The sequence below is a fragment of the Eumetopias jubatus genome, unplaced genomic scaffold, assembly GCF_037043125.1.
Source record: "Eumetopias jubatus isolate StellerSeaLion01/CBP00866 unplaced genomic scaffold, mEumJub1_p1.0 scaffold_4, whole genome shotgun sequence".
NCBI lineage: Eukaryota > Metazoa > Chordata > Mammalia > Carnivora > Otariidae > Eumetopias > Eumetopias jubatus.
Window position 1 is genome coordinate 37,890,122 of NW_028274810.1, and position 18,825 is coordinate 37,908,946.

An 18,825-nucleotide genomic window follows, 5' to 3' on the forward strand; every position below is an offset into this window, starting at 1 on the left:
TAAAACAAAATCTTTTAAAATATGAGATCTGACAAAATAAAATGTTTCATGGTGGAAAAAAAGTTGAAAAACTAGCCCAACTCTCTTACTTAACGGAAGAGGAAATTAAGACCAACGGGGTGCAAGAGATTTGTCCACTATCCCAGGAATGCCTTAGAGCAGAATAGGTATTAAAATTCACACTTCCCAACTTCCATGCTGTGGGGTCTTTTCTTTTTTTTTTTTTCTTTTTCTTTTCTAGATCTGTCTGTTTTAGGTTTCATCGCAACATTTCTCTTTCTCCTTCTCACACCATTTTTCTTTCATTTGCATAACATGTGACATTCCCTTGCACATATCAAGGACTCTCGCCATCTCAGAGCCGGGAGGCCCCATGAGTTGGCAGTTGGGGAAGCTGCATTTCTGCTCATTTATTGATGGGAAGCAGTGCTTCTGACAGAGCTGATTCACAGTGACGGGGCAGACTGGCTGAAAACCAGTAGGAGGACTTGGCAACAGCTCTGGGGCCAAACCGAGGCCACAGGCCATATGTCTGGCTCCTCTGTCATAAACAGACAACCAAGTGTACACATTCCCAGGTGTAATGTCACTGGGACCTTATTTGCAAACATATAAACGAATGACATTCAATTATGTTCAGAGGCAATGTTGTCAAAACCACCAAGGAAACAATTTACTGCTCTTACACAGTATGTCATTCAGAGTGCATTAGCGAGTTTTCACTGCTTAGCTGTGCAAGATGCATTTGGAGAGGTCCTTTTGCAGCCTGTTGTATAAGCATGATACATACACTTAGATAACAGACATAGATATGATGCTGTTGAGGGTTATTACAGAATTGGCTCAGGTGAAAAAGAGTGTGTGTGTGTGTGTGTGTGTGTGTGTGTGTGTGTGTATGGCAGCTCATTTCATTGTAGTCAGTAGCCAATTAATTAAAGGAAGACAGGCAAGGTTTCTACAATTAGGGAAGTTATCTGCTAATACCAATCGGTGAAAATTTGATGAAAGACTTCAAATTTTGGCTCCATGTAATTCCATTCTTGCTAAAAGACACCACATTTTCTATGGCAGAAAAAGGAGATCCCTACTTTATATAAAATGAAGTTATAGAACAAGCAATGTTTTTAACTTTATAAGAGGCCTCATAATATCTTTATAATATTCTTGGAACAAATGCCATAAAGCTTAAAGGGCTCATTCCTGGGTTTCCTTATTGACACTATTACTAGTGCTGATAGGAAACACCCAGAAAATTCAATCAGGGAGGTGAACTAGAGCTTCACACAACAAATAATGATGATGATGATGATGATGATGATGGTGGTGGTGGTGGTGGTGATGATGTTCCTTCATATTAGCATTATGTTTTCAGGTATACATAAACATGAATTATGTCCTTTAATTTGTGTGTATTAAATGAAATACAGACTGGGCACAGTGGGGAGGCAGCTCTGAGGGAGCGTATCATCATTGGAAGCCTTTTTATCATTTTCATTTCACAGATTACAAAACTGAGATTCAGAGATGTTAAATGAGTTATCCAAGATCATATCCCAACAGTAGTAGAATCAAAAGCAGATACGGGGTGAATCTTCAAAATCCTAGGGCAGTGTTTTCTCACATGATACTCTCTCCCCCATCAAGATCAAAAGGTCTGTTTTGTAGCTGCCACTGTTGTTAAGGGTCAGAAAAAGAAATAGAACAGGAGAGGCAGGAGGTAGCTGAATCACAGAAGTCTAAATCTCTGAAAGATACGCAGTGCTCAGATGACAGAAGAAAAATGAAGGGAATTCTCACCTAAGCAACAGCTGGGATAAGAGTTGGAGAATGAACACAGACTGACTGATTTAATTAATATTAAGCACTAATAGACACCAACTGGTGTTCTGGGTACAGTGATTCAGCTTTGAGCAAAAAAGACAAGATCCTCGACCTCATGGTGCCTACACTGTATTTGAAGTAAGACAGACCATAAATAAATAAGCATATTTTTAAAATCAACTGTTAATGTCTATAAAGTGAATGCATAGAGAGTGGAAGAGGCAAGGAGTGTTTTCTTCGAGTGATCAGGGCGGGCCTTTCCTGGAGATGACCTTTGAGCAGATATCAGAATAAGTAATATTCAGCCCTTCAAGTGTCCATGAAGCATTTTACAATAGATGAGACCAGTCATACAGCTGAGGGTCCATTGGGAAGAGCCTTATAAGTGACAGGGTTCAGGGCAGGCTGCCCCAAATATGCCACCTTGGCGTATTGATTATTTTGAATTAAAGTTACTTAAGAAATAGTCGGTGTAAGAACACTGTGACTCTCCTCTGTCTCTCTGAAAGCAGGAAAGAAATTTCCACCTGGAGGGTAGAATGCATCCTTATCACCAGACATAGGGAGTTCAGGGCCAAGAAGGCTGTATAAACAAACCCTGTTACTTCTTCATTAACTTGCTAACCTAAGTCCAACTTCTTTGTCCTGTCAATTCTTCAAAAAGTTATTGTTTCTTTATCTAAAAGGTATACTTTGGTCACTTCTTTAAGTCTCATATTTTTATGGGCTTCCATATGTATGAAATTAAGTTTGTTTTTCTCCTGTTAGCCTGTCTTATGTCAATTTAATTATTAGACCAGCTAAAGAACCTAAAAGGGAAGAAAGGAAAAGTTTTCCTCCCCTGCATAGGCTACAGTTAAAAATATTTTTTTTCTCAATATAGTAAGATGCCATTAAGAGGTTCTGATTTACTTTTTAAAAAGAAAATTTAGCTTTCCTCACAAAAGTCCAGAGGGTGGCATGAACGGAAGCAGGGAGAGCAGAAGGAAGTTGTCAGCATCGTCCAAGAGAGGCACCTGCATTACGACGGCAGTGATAAGCATGGGGCTAAACAATCAGTTTGGGTGTGTATGATGAAGGAAAGACTGACAAAATTCATTTTTGGTGGTTTGGTAGTTGGCTGAAGTGACAGATCAGGACTACTTCCTAAATTTTTGGCTTGAGTATTTGAACAGACGAAATGAAGAAGACTACAAACCTGTTATATGTAGTCAGGTACATAAGACAGAATGGTTGTGCAGCTACACATCGATACTAACAGGATACATATGTTGACGAAGTTAGGAAACACCAGCTAGTTCCATTTGGGGCTGTGGGTTTAATGCCATTGGACTATCCTAGACTGCCACTGAACTCTCCCAGAGTGGGCCATGATGAGGCACGGACAGAACTGAAAGAAAGGAGATCTGCAAGCTAGCCAGAGTCTCCCAACAACCCCATCTCTTTGGAACTCATTGTTATTGTCTGTAAATGAGAGGTTTAGCCAGATTAATAACGTTAAATTTATTTCAGCTTCTGGACTGCTTTTAGGAGCCTAATGACTACTAATGACTCTCCAGGAAAAAAACTGCACGTCCATTCAAAATTTCTACACAGAGACCTAAGGACTTGGCCACTAAATATTATCAAAGACGCCTCCAGTTTGGGATGCATGGTTCCATACGATATCAACATAAGCCCCAAATCATACAAAACAACACGTGCCCACTGCACTGTGGTAGAGAGCTTCCAGCCCAATTGGCTCAGGCATGTGAACTGGTAAAGGCCCACATCTCTGTAGCTGTAATGTCAGGGACATTCAGTTTCTTGTTCACTGGATATTGGGAGAGAGAATCAAGACCACAGGTGAGTTTTTCACTGCCTCTGACTGGAGATGACACATGTCCCTTCTAATACATTATTCAGCCAGATTTAATCATCAGGCACCTGGCCCCTGACTGCATATGGGATAGAAGACAGAGGCAAGCAGGTTTGGTGGGCATTATATTCTTTCATATACGCTTTCTCCTTACACAGATGTTTTCCTAGCTCATGTAGAAACTTTTGGTTAAATAGATGTAGACTGAATCTAAATAATGGAATACTATGAAACTGCCAGAATATCTGTAAAGATCTCTAAGGCATAAAATTATGTGAAAAAGCAAAAGGCAAGACAGTGTGGATAGTATGCTGCCACTCATGTAAGAAAGAGAAAATGAGAATTTGTGTTTGTATTTGTTTGCATGTGCACAGAAAATCTCTAAAGGATAAACTGAAGAAGCTAGCAGAAATGATTACCTGGTTATGGTGATAAGGATCATGGATGGGAAAGGCAGGTGAGAGAGTGAAACCTTTTACTCACTATCTTTTTGTAATATTTTGATTTTTGACCTATATGAGTATATTGCCAAGCCAAAGTATTAAAAGTTGATAAAGTGGGGAATAAAAAAACCATGTTCTCACCCTACATCTGATCCTCTTTATTTTCAGTGGTGGAGGGTATCAAGACACGAATGGCTAATTCCAGAGTACTTTTAAAGAATGACAGCGTCCGATGGAGCGGGATGTTAATGCATCACCAAACAGCTCAAGCATGGCTTCATTACAGTGTAATGTGCATCATGTCGTGTGTTATTGCTTACTTAACAAATCTCACTCCATCGCATGGATTAACCAAGATAAAGTAGCTAAACATTGCCTGAGATTTCCTGTCTATAGATAAGGCTTCCATTTGTCAGGATAAGAAGTAAAATGAAGCAATGAGAGTGGTAGATTTCCTGCTCATTTTATCACAACGCTAATATATAAATCTATAAGAATTTTTGAGCCATAGTTTGATATGGCTTTAATCTTACAAAATTATGGACCTGCAGGAATGTTTCCCAAGAGAAAATAATTTCTCTTGATAATTTAATTTTGTATACTATTTCAATTTGATATGCATGAAACTCATTATTGTGGCACATTTTTATTATTAGTGGCTTACAGTTTTCAAAATAAAAACAACATAAAATTGTAGTAAAGAGTATAAGATGTTGAATTAGATATGGATTAAATCCCTACCTCCACTAGTTGTGTTGCTAGGAGCTTTTCGTTTACTCTTTCAGAGTTTTCATCTCTCCATCTGTAAACTGGGAATAACATTAACTTCTCTATGTGGCTGTTGTGAGAATTAGGTTAGGTATTTAAAATACTTAGCACAACACCTGACATAAGAAAGCATGCTCTGTAACTGGTTGCTACTTTTAATATTACACATTGGCCAACTAATCACAATTTAGTAAAATTTATTTGAAGGTAATGAGGCTGATATTATTTCTCTTTCCCAAAGTTCTGGTGAGACTTCCAGGGTAGAAAACAAGTTCCTTTACCCCTATCATAATCTGTAGGGGTTGCGATATATGCAAGGGCTTGCTAGAGCAACATAAGATATCGTCAACAGGGTGGACTGGAGACTCAAGAAAAACACTGACATCTGGAAAATGTGGATTGTTGTTCAGATTAATTGAGATATTTTTGGAAATACACTTACCACATTGTAAGGCCTTGTTAAATAAAAGTTCTCCTTAGCATTTTACGGTAAAGTGAGAGGACAGATAATTGAGACCGTTAAGTCAAACCATGATTCTAAAAGAGCCTGTCATTTAGGAAATGGTCCATATTTGGGGGCAGTTAGTAGGGAGTAAAAATTTAAATAACGTGCCATTATAGTCCAATTTTACCATATTATTAAACTTTAGCATTTTGTTTTCTAAAATCTTTTCTCAAAGTTTTGAGCTCCATATTTTTTTAAATATGTTTCTTCTTTATTTTTAAGCCCAGTGCCTCTCAAGGAAAATTTAATTTGTATGTTTCTGATTCTTTTACACTTAACTCATCCAAAAGTTATTTTGTAAGAATTCTTTGATGTCCAGAAAGCCTTATCGTTTTCTTATAATATATTCAAGATTTTTCCTTTAGAAAATGGAAATCATGTCTTGCTTAAAGTAAATAAACTAAAACACCCAATTTGGGGAGGGGTAAAAAAATCCCCCCCCCCCTTATTTCCTTTCTCTTTATAAGCTTTCTCTGTTAGTATCTTGGCTTCCAGCAAGGATCATTCTAATTCAGGAAGGAATTGGAGAGTTTAACCTTCCTTAAGTCAGTAAACTCAATAAATATTTTTTGTTACCTCTGATGTATGGAGAAATATGCAAGTTTCTATGGGTGATAGCAAAGAAAATGATACAGAAAAATAAAATATGGTGCATAGTCTCATGGAGTTTATATTCTAGTGATAGAAATAGGTATATATTAAAGAAATTATAATATTTGGCTGAATAAAACTCTGTAAAAATAAAACTCTGTAAGAGGTAAAAGCAAAGTTTTGTATAAATAGTACAAGAATTGTGATTGAATCTGAGGAACTGAGGAAAGATTTTCACATAATAGATGAAATTTAAGCCAGTCTTATTAGAATTTCAGAGATTATTAGAATTTCAGTAAGTGAAGAAGTTGGGAAAGGTGGTCCTCTCTCAAAACCACTTGGGCATGACAAAGGAGGTAAAGCCAAAATATGCAGCACTTAAAAACACAAACAGGAAGGGGCGCCTGGGTGGCTCATTTGGTTAAGCCTCTGTTTCAGCTCAGGTCATGATCTCAGGGTCCTGGGATCCAGTGCTGCATCAGGCTCCCTGCTTCTCCCTCTCCCTCTGCTGCTCCCCCTGCTTGTGTTACTCTCACTCTCTCTCTCTGGAATAAATAAATAAAATCTTAAAAATAAAAGGTTTATTTAAAAAAAACACAAACAGGGAAAGGACCTGAATGTCTTTGAGGAGAACAAGTAATACAAATGCAGCCTGGGCTTTAGAAAGACAAAGCTAGTCAAAGTATGCAGGGTAAGGAAGAGAGGAGGGAGTCGGGAGATTCAGAGACCAAGTCTACTTGTGACTGCTTCAGTCATTGGAGCAAGGGTCAAGGAGGACATGAACTATTGTAGGAGGAAAGAAAAGATGAGGCACAAAGAAGGAAGAACCAATTATGATTCCTGGATTTTTAGTTAAGGTGTACACTAGTTAGAATATAGGCCAAACTGACTCCAAAAAAAGCAACCTTAAAAAATAAAGAAAGAAAAGAAACCTAAAACCAGGACAGTTCAAACGAGAGAGAATTTTATTTTCTTTTTAAGCAATAGTACAGGAGTAGGGGTATGATCCAGGACCGAGGGGTGGCCACTCTACAAGGTCACGCACACGGTTGTTGGAATAGTGAAAGCTGGCTCTCAACCGCCCCCTCAATCCAGTCTTTGGAAAGAGAAAGTTGAAAGCAAGCAGCTTCCTGTCAGAGAAGTGTCCCTGAAACCATACGTATTGCGTCCATTCATATTCCATTAATCATATGACTCCAAGAGAATTTTCTGTTCAGAATCTAGAACTTGGCAGAGTTCAGAGTTCAAGAGATTGTTTCCCTACATCTTATACTTAAGTCCCTAGGAGTGTTTGAAATTATTTTTGGTGACATAAAGAAGTAGGCTATAGATGCCATGGACGGCAAGGTGAAGGGGGGGCACAAACGATGGGAGGAAAATGAAATAAAAACGCAGATAAGGCAGTTTATTTTTCTTGGTTTGAGGCCAATGGCTTGGTCCTGTATGAAGGCTCTGAAGTTAAACAATCAGCCAGCCACAGGTTTCCAATGCTAGACAGGACCAGTAGAGGCAAGGATCGAGAAGGATCCTATATAAACGTCAGACTCATTCATCTCACCAACACTGATTTTAAGAATTGTGTAACTATTGCCTTAATGCCTGTTACCTGCATAATATCATAAGCTCCAGGGGTCAGGGACTTTTATTTTTTTGTTCAATACTGAATTATCCCAGTATCTAAGGAAGTACCTGATATATTTTAGGAGCTACATATACATACAGATGTTTTAATTTATATCTTTAAAACTGTCAAACCTACAGAAAAACTGAGAGTAGTACAATAAATGTAAATGTTGACAATTGTTAACATTTGCCATATTTGCATATTTTTTCTCTCTTTTCATCCTGAATCCACTGAAAGTAAATTGCAAATGTTATAACACTATAACCAAATAATTCAGGAAGGAAGGAAAGAAAGAAAAGATAGAACAAAAACATACCTGCTAGCTATCCTCTTAATTCCTTTACTTTTAAATTTAACAAATCTTTGTATTTTACCTTTACTCCCAGGATAACTTAGCTAAAATCATTTCTTGTTTGTTTCATAGATACATTTTACAAGATAAACTGAAGTCATTTACATGAATGATATTTCTGAAAATTCTACAAAAATATATCAGTTTCAGGATCACTTAAGAAGCTATTATAAACAAATAAATTTTAAAATTAAATTTTGTGTTTAAATGGATACAGTTTACCCAAAGAATAACTTTCTTAAACAAGAAGAGAAAACAGGAAAAAAGGGCCAAAATTGTGATGATCCAGCTTTTCTTCACTTTGAGCTTAGAAACAGTCTTTATTGGGTGCTTTTGCTTTGCTTTGAGAAGGGTGATTTAAAAATTGAGGTATTAATAAAACAGAGCTAAGGAAAAAATCATCTTCAGAAGGTTCAGCAGATCCTGAAGAACTTCTCTCTGCTAGAGGAATAGGCTGATAACATTTTGATGGCGTTCACAGATGATCCAAGAGAAGTGATAAAACATCAGTAAATTCAGGACAATGCTATAATTAGACTTTCAGAAGTTGGTAGTAGGAAAAAAAATCAAAGGACTTATAAAAGCACAAAACTGATGTTAGGAAAATAAATCTATAGTTGGTTTCTTCAAAGGTATAAAGAACATAGTCATTCATGAAGGACCTACTAACTTCCCAGGGACCCAGATTTAGTAAATGGTAAGAGAGATAAAAGCTTAAATTCATCTGACTACATTTTTCTTTACCCTAACATATAGCCTCCCGTACACCAAGGAAAATACTTAAAGAACAAAGGGGAAGGGGCACCTGGGTGGCTCAGTCATTAAGCATATGCCTTTGGCTCGAGTCATGATCCCAGGGTCCTAGGATAGAGCCCCCATCAGGCTCCCTGCTCAGCAGGGAGCTGCTTCTCCCTCTCCCGCTCCCCCTGCTTGTGTTCCCTCTCTTGCTGTGTCTCTCTCTGTCAAATAAATAAATAAATCTTTAAAAAAAAAAAAAGAACAGAAAGGGAAGTCCTGTGTTGGGAAGGCTTAAATATTCTCCCCTCAGATTAAATGGAACTATTATACTGTATATGAATATTCAATATCAGAATGTTGGCCAATAAATTTGTTGATGAACTGCTACAGTGCAAAACAAATACTTGCCTTATTTACACTCAGGGCTCAAAAGTTTCATATACATCCATATCTATATCTATATCTGTAGATACATGAATTGCATATACATGTTTTAGCTTTTCAGTTACTCGATTTTACCCTCATAGTAATCCTACAAAGGAAGTAAAGAAACTACTAGCATTATCATTTCAAGACAAAGTAACTGAGGAACATCAAGATTAAATGACTCATCCAATGTCACACAGTTTGTTAGGACTGCTGAGAAGACCCTCCACATCCACTGGCCACCCCCTTTTATTAAGTACTTTGTTCTCTAGGGATTCAGAATTTTCAAGATCTTTCTTACTAGCATTAATGGAGAGACTAAGTAAGCTCAGTTAAAATGAAAACTACCTTTCTTAGGTGGCAGCAAGAGCAGAGAGGGTGCCATGAAGGCCCTGGGGACACTGCGAGAGTACAAAGTGGTGGGGTGCTGCCTGCCCCTCACCCCAAGTGCCACACTCCACCCCGGGTCACGTGCAAATCTTCGCACCTAATCATGTCACCAAGTCCTGTTTCTGGTACCTTGTGTCTCACCTGAAAAAGATGAGGAAGTCTTCAGGGGAAATTGTTTACTTTGGATAGGTGTTCAAAAAATCCCCCTTGCGGTGAAGAACTTCGGCATCTGGCTGCTCTATGACCCCAAAGCAGCACCCACAACACGTACTGGGAGTAACGGAACTAGACCACTGGGGGCGCTGTCACCCAGCGCTCCCGAGACATGGGTGCCCAGCACCACACACCCGGGCCCACTAGATCCAAATCATGAAGGTGGAGGAGACTGCAGCCAGAAAGTGCTGCCCAGGCAGTTAGGCAGTTCCAACTCCAAGATCAAGTTCCCACTGCCCCACTGGGTCCTGTGTCACCAGCACAAGCCACACTTCACTACCAAGAGACCCAACACCTTCCTTTAGATGTAGAGCCTCCCTGTCCCCAGGTCTGACCAAATAAACTCCTTGGGAAAACCAAAAAATATAAAATTAAATTAGATTAAAATAAAATAAAAATGAAACAAGCATCAGGAGAAAATGGAGGTGTGCCTACCACCACTCAGGGTTATTATAAAGATCTTAATTGTTATCTTGGATGAATTTCTTACTTTCTTAGTATTTTTAGAGTCCCTTTAAAAATCTGATGGAATACACGGTCCCTATTCTCAGAAAATAAAATAAATACATAAATACATAAATAAAACAAAGCACAACTGAAAAAAAGACCAGGAAATAAAAAGTTGGGGCAGATATATTGGGCCAGTGCATTCACTACAGGTTAAGAAACCCTGGCCTGGGAATATGGGATTGAATCAATGCACTAGCTTTGGAACATAGTAAGAACTGAAAGACTAATAGATGACAGAGTGTTACAGATGAATTCACAATGAGTCACGAAGGAAAAGGAGACCAATGGCAACGATATAGAAGAACCTAGGCCAGAAATATGATATTCCTTCAGTAGCATGACTTAGATAACAATCTGTATCACTCCCTTGGCTCCCCATTTCTTATGGAGACTGTATGTGGGCTATTTCACTTACCTGAATGTCTAAAATAAATATTCAAGGGAAAAGCAATAAAAATAAATAACACAACATAGAAATAAATGAAGAAATCTTAAAAGTACTTTATATCTCCCCCAAATGGAAAAAGAAAAAAATATATAGATCTCTAGACTATAAAGAGAAGATATTTTTATCAGTTAATGCAGTTATAACCAGAAATAAATAGAACAAGTCATATATGTGCATGCATTTTTGTAAAAATTAGTGTATGTGCTCACACACAATTATGTATGTGTATGTGTGTGCATGAATGTATAGTATACCATTTATCTATCTTTCTAGCTCTTAATATAATTTCTTTGACAATCTCATTGCTAATAGATTCAGGTACAGTCTCTCAAAGGAAGTGGTGGAAAATATAGCTCTTTTTGTAGAATGATAAAATAGACCAGATATTTCGTGAGCAGATTGGTGTATACAATTTCCAAGAAAACTCCAAGGCAGTAAAATATGGAGATTAAAAAAATAAAAAACAACTTGCTAAAAAGGTGATGGAATTCTAGAAGCATATCTAACTCATAGAATATATTTCCATATATTCAATTACTATAAATATGCCTAAAATATTAGCTATTAATTAAATTGGAGCTATAAAATAAAAGGCCAGTCATTTTAGAATTTTGCCAGAGTATCTCGGTAAACATGAATATAGTTCTAACCCATCGTGAGATGAAGAACAGGCTGCCTAGCAACCGTTTTAACTAGTTCCCCAGAGGTTCTCAAGAGAAAAATGGGTGTTTGGAGGGGGAGCATTTGTTTTTGTTTTTGTTTTTATATCAAAGTTTCAGGATCATTTCTAACTAGCTTCTCTAGTCATTTTTCTTCTTTTCTTCATCATCTGAAAGAAATAATGAAAACGAGAAAGGAAAGAAGGAAGGGAGGAAAGGAGGGAGAGAGGGAGGAATGGAAGAAAGAAGATACAGATCAACATGGGCCATTTGAAGCGTTCACTCAGGAATTCAAATATAATAATGAAAATCGAAGTCAGGTTCTTCTGTTTATCATATGGGCATATGTACCTTCTTGTGGAATGCTCACAAATCAAATTTAAAGTAATGACATTGGCTTGGGAAACTACAAGTTCATTGAAATGTGCGACAGGAAAGAATATATGTTGGTGGCATTTCTTGACCCAGGATTCAAGGGCAACTTTGAAACTCTATGCCTACTTCATGAAGCCATAGATCACAAGGAAGATGTTCCCATAAAGAAAATGTGGCAGGTTAGGTCATTCTCCTCCTTCCAGACTTCCTGGTTAAGTAAAAGCACACTCATAAAACATTCACAGCATATTTTCATAGGATGTCCTATCATGTAGGTCCCTGACAGGGGAGGAGAGAGAAAGTGTTTGATGCTAATTCCAGAAACAGCAGCTTTAAGTGTTTCTTTTGAGAAACAGAAAGAGAGAGGCAGAGACAAAGAGAATGGCCCAGGTTTACTATAGCCTTTATGAGTTTGGGAGGGAAGAACAAAGATGGATTTCAAGTTAGATTCCAGAGTTAATGACGTGTTAATGAAAATGCAGGGAGCAAAAATGGTGAGTTAAAAAGATTATAATCTCAAGCAAAGCAGAAGTGGTGGATCTGGAGTATGATGGGTAAGTTATATAAATGAGATGCTTAGGAACATAAATTACCTATCTTCTTACTTTATGCAATTGTTTGTATAGCTTTTGACTCCATTTTAAGACTCTATTGCCAATTGGGTTTAGTAAATACCATTTTGCAGACTTACAATGCAAAAGTGTTTCAACAGTAAAAATTGGGTTTTATAATCATTGTGAGTAATATAAACAATGTTCCTTCTAGAATTCATTCTGAGCCCTGGGTTCATTTGCAGTTCTATCATTGACCCATATGAAACATAGACTTCATTTGCTGTTTAGTACTTTCCTGAAAAACAAAAGAGAAAGTGGTTCCATTGCTTTGAATTACCTCAGAAAATGGCCATAATTTGCCACCTCACAATGCAAGGCTACATTTTGTAAGTTAGATTCTGACCTCAATGCTGAGTTTAAGTGCCAAGACTATATTTAACTATGCTGAGGCATAAGACTTACATGAAACTCCATTTGTTTAGATTATAATGAAGACTTATTTTGAAACATTATTCTCTGCATTTCAGCATCTTATCATCTACTAGGACATTATCAAAACAAAACCTTTTTTGAGGTAGGGAGTCTTTTTCCATTTTCATATTTTTGATAATCTAGTTCTTCATGTTTCCTAAAGGTAAATAATGCATGAGAAAACCTGCAGTACCTTGACTAGCATTTTTCTTTAAATATTAAATATTGCTTTTGAAAATGTTTGAACTATGAATAGTTGTGCACAATAATTTTCCGGTTGGAAATAAAGCCCGATATTTATCCATTTTCCCTTTGATGTCCTAGCATACTAATGCTATGTAGAATGGTTGACTACTGAATTCCTCCCAGAAGTTATGAAACTTACAATTTCATGAAAAAACAAGGATACAGATACTCTTTGAAGGAGTGGTTTACATGTTTAGTAGAAGGTTATTTTTTTGGCAGTGGCTTTGGTTTCTTACTGATGTCGTTTTCACAACTAAGGATAGGTTCGATTTTATTTTTTTTCAATGAATGTCATGACAACCCTAAATTAAGTCCACTAATGTATAAAGAAAGTGATTTCATGGATAATACCAGAGAGCACTTCATTTAAATTGCTATAAACCTTCCAAAGGACAGTTTAAATTGCTCCTACCTAAGGTAAGTATCTTATTTGAAAAAGTCTACAGCTTTATTCATCCAGATTTCCTACAAAGATGGAGAAAAATCCTCAATTTATACAGTTGAGGACTTTATAATGAGGAAAAAAAATTACCGTTGTTTACAGGTAAGCTAAAATAGGTGCAATCACAGATGTCGTTGAGGTAAGACATGAGTTGTGTTCTAAAAATGTTCCAAATCATTCAGAATATTCAGTACAACTTCTTTCCTCCTTTATTTAAGGTAAGGTCTTCTCTTAAGGTCTCACAACTGGGGACATCTTTACATTATTTCATAGACATCTCATATATAGCACAGGAAGAGTGGTTACAGAGTAATAGTAATATGTATGCATGCTGGAGCCAAACTACCAAACTTAACCATCTGACCTGGAAAAAGTTGTTCAATCTTTCTGTGCCTTAGTCTTCCTCATCTTTAAATGAGGATAAGAGTAGTGCCCACCTCCAGGACTGCTGAGCAGTAAATGAATTAATATACACCAAGAATCAACAGTGTCTGTCCGAAGCATATTATATTATGATATGACAGCATGGCAAACATTATATTATGTTGACAAAATACTTCATCAGTCTTACAATTTATTGCTTTGGGGTGCACCAAATATAGATTTTAATAGGTGAAGGTGGGGGAAAAGCCATCATTCAATACTATTCATTCCTTTAGCAAATATTTATTGATGATGCACATTTGAGTTCTAAGGTAGTTAGGAGGATCAACTCCTTGAAACTACTGATGTTATTAAAGAATCCAGAGATATAGAGAAAGGAATCTAACACTGTTGCCCGTGTCCCAGACCAATCATTTAGGATCTGTATCTGCTAGACAGAATTAAATTTCTTTTGCAAGGAACTATCTTTTTTGGGAAAGTGGACACATCTTTAAAGATATTATATAATCAGTCAAATCATAGCCAGCCCCCCTCCTTTAGCAATTCAGCCAATTAGAAAATCTCAGCCTCTATGAAGGTATAATCTGAAATAATATTTTAATTGCCTAGTATAAGGAACACACTTATTAGTAAATTTGCTGGATATTCAATCTTAAGCGCTTTTGAAAAGTAGCTTCCTCGACAGCCCAACAAAGTCCATTCTGTGCTGACTTCTGTACTAAGGGCTAGTTATCCAGAGATGAGCAAGGCTAGTTCCTCCTGACAAGACACTCACAGTCTCACAGGTGGAATACAAAATTAATACAAAATTCACTGCTATACTTTTATAAGGTGGTGTTTTGGACTGCACAAAAAGGAGTGAAAATCGAGCTGGCTTAAGCACAGAGTTAGGTCATAAAAACTCGAAGTTTACCATGTGCTGGTCAGATGAGCACTCCAACAGAATATTCAAAAATCCTTCTTAGCCATCCTAGAGTGTTTAGGGCCCAGTAAGATATACTCAGTCATATCCCCTAATTTGCCACGACCAGGGATCTCCAAAGGGCCGACGCTGAATCTGGCAAATTAAGTTTCCCACATGTACAAATTCAACTGCTAATTAAGACGTCACCAAGGGGCCGAACTCGATGGAAAGAGAGAGGGCTCCTGGCAGAAATCACAAAGGGCGGCCCAAAGGCTGGGACTGAACAGTCCAGCTTACCCATCAGAGGCGGCCATTCGGTGAAACTGCAAGGCTACTTCCACCTTCCTGATGCACGACAGACTCCTCCACGCCTGGGCTGCGCGCGGAGAAGGAGAAACCGAGGACGGCAGGAGAAACGGAGTCACGAGGCCCTCAAAGGTGCTGCCGCAGGAGCCTGCCAGGAAGAGCTGCCCTTGGGATGGAGAAGGTGAACTCCCGTTGACCTCCGAGGGCGGGAAAAGAAACCACCAGAAAGGAACAAGGGAGGGCAGCAGGGTGGGGACCCTGAGGGCGCAGGGCACGCAAGGCTGCGGCACAGGGGAGGAGCTCGAGAGCGCAGGCGCAGCACGGGTCTCCTCCGAGCACCCGCCCCTCGCCCTCCGACGCCTGCCCCTACTTCACAGGGGTGCTGGGGTCCACCGACCAGAGACCACAAGGGACGCACCGGACACCAGATAGAAGAACAGGTAGGGCCCTTAACTTGCAGCAGCAAGAGAAAACACAGGGGAGGGAAATTCCTTGAGAGGAGTGGAGCAGCGAGGGGTTTTAAGAGGGTTTAGGATTTTGCTGGATGGTTTAACGAGGGATTTGGGAAATGCAACCAGCTCTGGAGGTTCTGTCAAGAGGATGGGCTGGTCAGTAATTGGGCACCCGGGTCATCTGTTCCGGAGGTGGGACGAGCCGAACTAGCCTGGGCTGTTATCAGTGAGAGAGCCCCAGTCACTCAAGCAATTTCCTTGTGATCTTGGGCGTGTCCCGTTGGAAACATAGTTTGTTTTCTGTTCTTGCCAGTGCTGTTTCTTCTACATTCACAGGAGGGTTCCATTACTAATTGTGCTGGTTTTCATTTTCTCGAGTGCGAGATCCTTGGAAAGGACAGGGCTCCGAGATACTAAAATTAAAATGAGAAAAGGGACAACGGATGATGGTCGTACTAGTCTGGCTGGTGAGACAAGGAGACATGTAGATTTTATGTCACCAGTGTGAGCAGAGTTGTAGTGGAAAGCACAGTCTGGGGAAATTTAGAGAACGGAAAATATATATATATTTTTTTATCTTTCAAAAGAATGTCCACCAACTATATGACATTCTGCAAAAGGCAAAACTATGGAGACAGCAAAAACATCAGTGGTTGTCAAGAGTTAAAGGGGAGGGAGGGATGAATAGGTGGAGCACAGAGGATTTTTAGGGCAGTAAAGCTACTCTTATGTTATAGTAGGGGAGGCAGAACTTTACCTTTATATACATCTTATATAAAGAGAGGCAATTATGGAATAGTAACTCAACTACATGGGAAAGCTAAGGGAGATAAGGCTTGTTTTAACAAGGTTTGTTTTTACAGAATTCTTTTGGCTTTGATTACCCTGTCGAAGATGGTTTCTTTTCTCCTAGTACAGGGAGGCCATCTTTCACATGGGAATTTGAATCTCTTATTTTCAAGAAGAAAAGGAGATTAGAATATCTTTCCTTTACATCTGCTGTTTTTCAAGTGTCTTTAACTTAAAATAATCCTCATGTCAACGTGGCATAGTTTGGGATGGCATATTCTGCCACTCTTCCAAACTGTAACGGCGGATACATGTCATTATACATTTGCCCAAACCCATGGAATGTATAACACGAAGAGGGAACCCTAATGATAACTATGGATTCTGAGTGATTATGATTATGTGGGTCCTCAGTTGTAAGAAATGTATTACTCTGGTGGGGGATGGTGATAGTGGGGGGTGGCATGTATGTGTGTAGGTAGAACATTTATGGGAAATCTCTATAGTTTCCATTCAATTTTACTGTGAACTTAAAACCACTCTAAAAAATAAAGTCTATTAATTAAATATATATGTATATATGTATAATAACTTCTTAACCTCTCACCCAGACTGTTGCAGTAATCTCCACCTTGTGTTTTACCCATTGTTTTTCCCCATCCTCTTTATTCTCCTCACTGCTTCCTAGATTTTCTTTTCTAAAATAGAATTGTCAAGTCACTTGTTTGAAATCCTTAAAGGTTGGCTTGCCATTACTTTTAAGATAAGCTTCAAATTCTTCACTGTGTTACTTATCCATAGCTGCCTAACTGTGTTGCCACAAACTTACTGCCTTAAAACAACACACATTTATTATGTAACTGTTTCTGAGACGCATTAGCTGTGTCCTTGATTCAACGTTGTCTCATAGGCTGCAGTCAAGGGGTGGGCTGAGGCTGCTCTCTCAAGGTTTGAACCTTGAATGGGGAAAGCTCTATTTCCAGGCTCACCTGGCTGTTGGTATCATTCAGTTCCTGTTGGCTGTTGGCCAGATGTCATTCTCAGTTCCTGGTTGATTACTGGCTAGGGGCTGCCTCAGTTCTCAACATGACCACTTGTGTCCTCAAAGCCAGCAAGGGAATTTTCTGAAAAGATGGACATTACAATCTTATGTAACATAATCATATGCATCCCATCACCGTTGTCAAATCCTATTGGTTAGATGCAAGTCCTAGGCCCTGTTTACACTCAAGGGGAAGGGATTTCACAAGGGCATGGATACCAGAAGGCAGTCTTAGAGTCTGTTTGCCACAGACTCATTAAGTCGTCCAATGTCCTTAAAATCTGTGCTTAAACCTCTTCCTTCTTTCTACCCCAGCCAGTACACATTTTAGTCACACTGGGCTGTTTATTTGCCTAGGAATTATATTGGAGCACACAAAAATCTATTCTTTTATTGCCTCCATGTTTTTTCTCCTGTTGTTTTCTGTGCCCAAATTACACTTCTGTACCTAATTTGGCAAAATCCTGCCAAAGGATTTGTGCAAATTTCAACTTTAAGTAGAGCTTTTCCCGACCTGAGGCTGAATTAACAGCTCCTTCCTCTGTATTCCTAAACCTCTCTCTCTCCCCCTCCCTCTCTCTGTCTCTTTGTTTCTGTCTCCAGCTACTTCCATCCTGATTTCATTATGTCATAGTTTTTAGTGCCACTGCATTTTAAGTATACTGAAAGTAGATAGTGTTCTATCAATCCTGAATCCTCAGCACCTAGCACAGGATCTGCTAATCCTAAGGACTTAAACATTTGCTAATGAAGTAAACAAATACTGTGTTAATTTTAAATGTTTGTGAAAATAAATTGTTGAATACTCTGCTGGCCAAACTATTGGCAGGGCAATGTGATAATTTAGTGCTCTGCCTTTAAAAAATAACACCTTTGCATTTCAAATGCAACCTTATCTCCTTCCCAAAGTTTTATAAATTAACTGAATTGTTCATACAAAAATAAATAAATAAAATAAAAACAAAATTAGTTAAGTACCATAATCAAGCATAAGCTATTTTTCTGACATATTTTTTTACATTTCCTATTTACTGAGGCATAGTAAAAACATGACTACTTAAATAAGTTGTGTGATAACCTGTTCATCCCTATGCTCTAAGAAATTATGAAAAATCATTTACTATTATTTCATTATTATTTTTAATATTTCAAATCCATGTTATCAACGTTTCACATTAATTTCTTCTCATGGCATATGTATACTTCAAAGCTTGAAAAATTTAAATAGCAGATCAAGGTCTTTTTAATTCAGTCTCTTCAGTTGAAACTTCTGTGTATTTGAGCTACAACTGTTCTAGCTTTACATTAGGCAATAAGCTAGTTAATAAAGATAGCAATATATTTTCTGTTTGGGGGGAATGAAGAAAGACACATAAGGACAAGTTCCCAGGTAATTGAAATTAATATTCTTTATTGCTAAACTGCTTTTATTTTTATCACTGGGAAGAAAGCATTTCTTAATTGGACTATCCATAATCTGGCCTCCTGGACCAGAGTTTAACGTAATTTGAATT

The 18,825-nt window shown here is 38.2% G+C and overlaps 1 pseudogene; it reads left to right on the plus strand.

Annotated features, from left to right (window-relative positions):
* Positions 1–9,509: 9,509 nt before the first annotated feature.
* LOC114208377 (large ribosomal subunit protein eL20 pseudogene) lies at positions 9,510–10,034 on the plus strand (annotated as a pseudogene).
* The last annotated feature ends 8,791 nt before the right edge of the window (positions 10,035–18,825 follow it).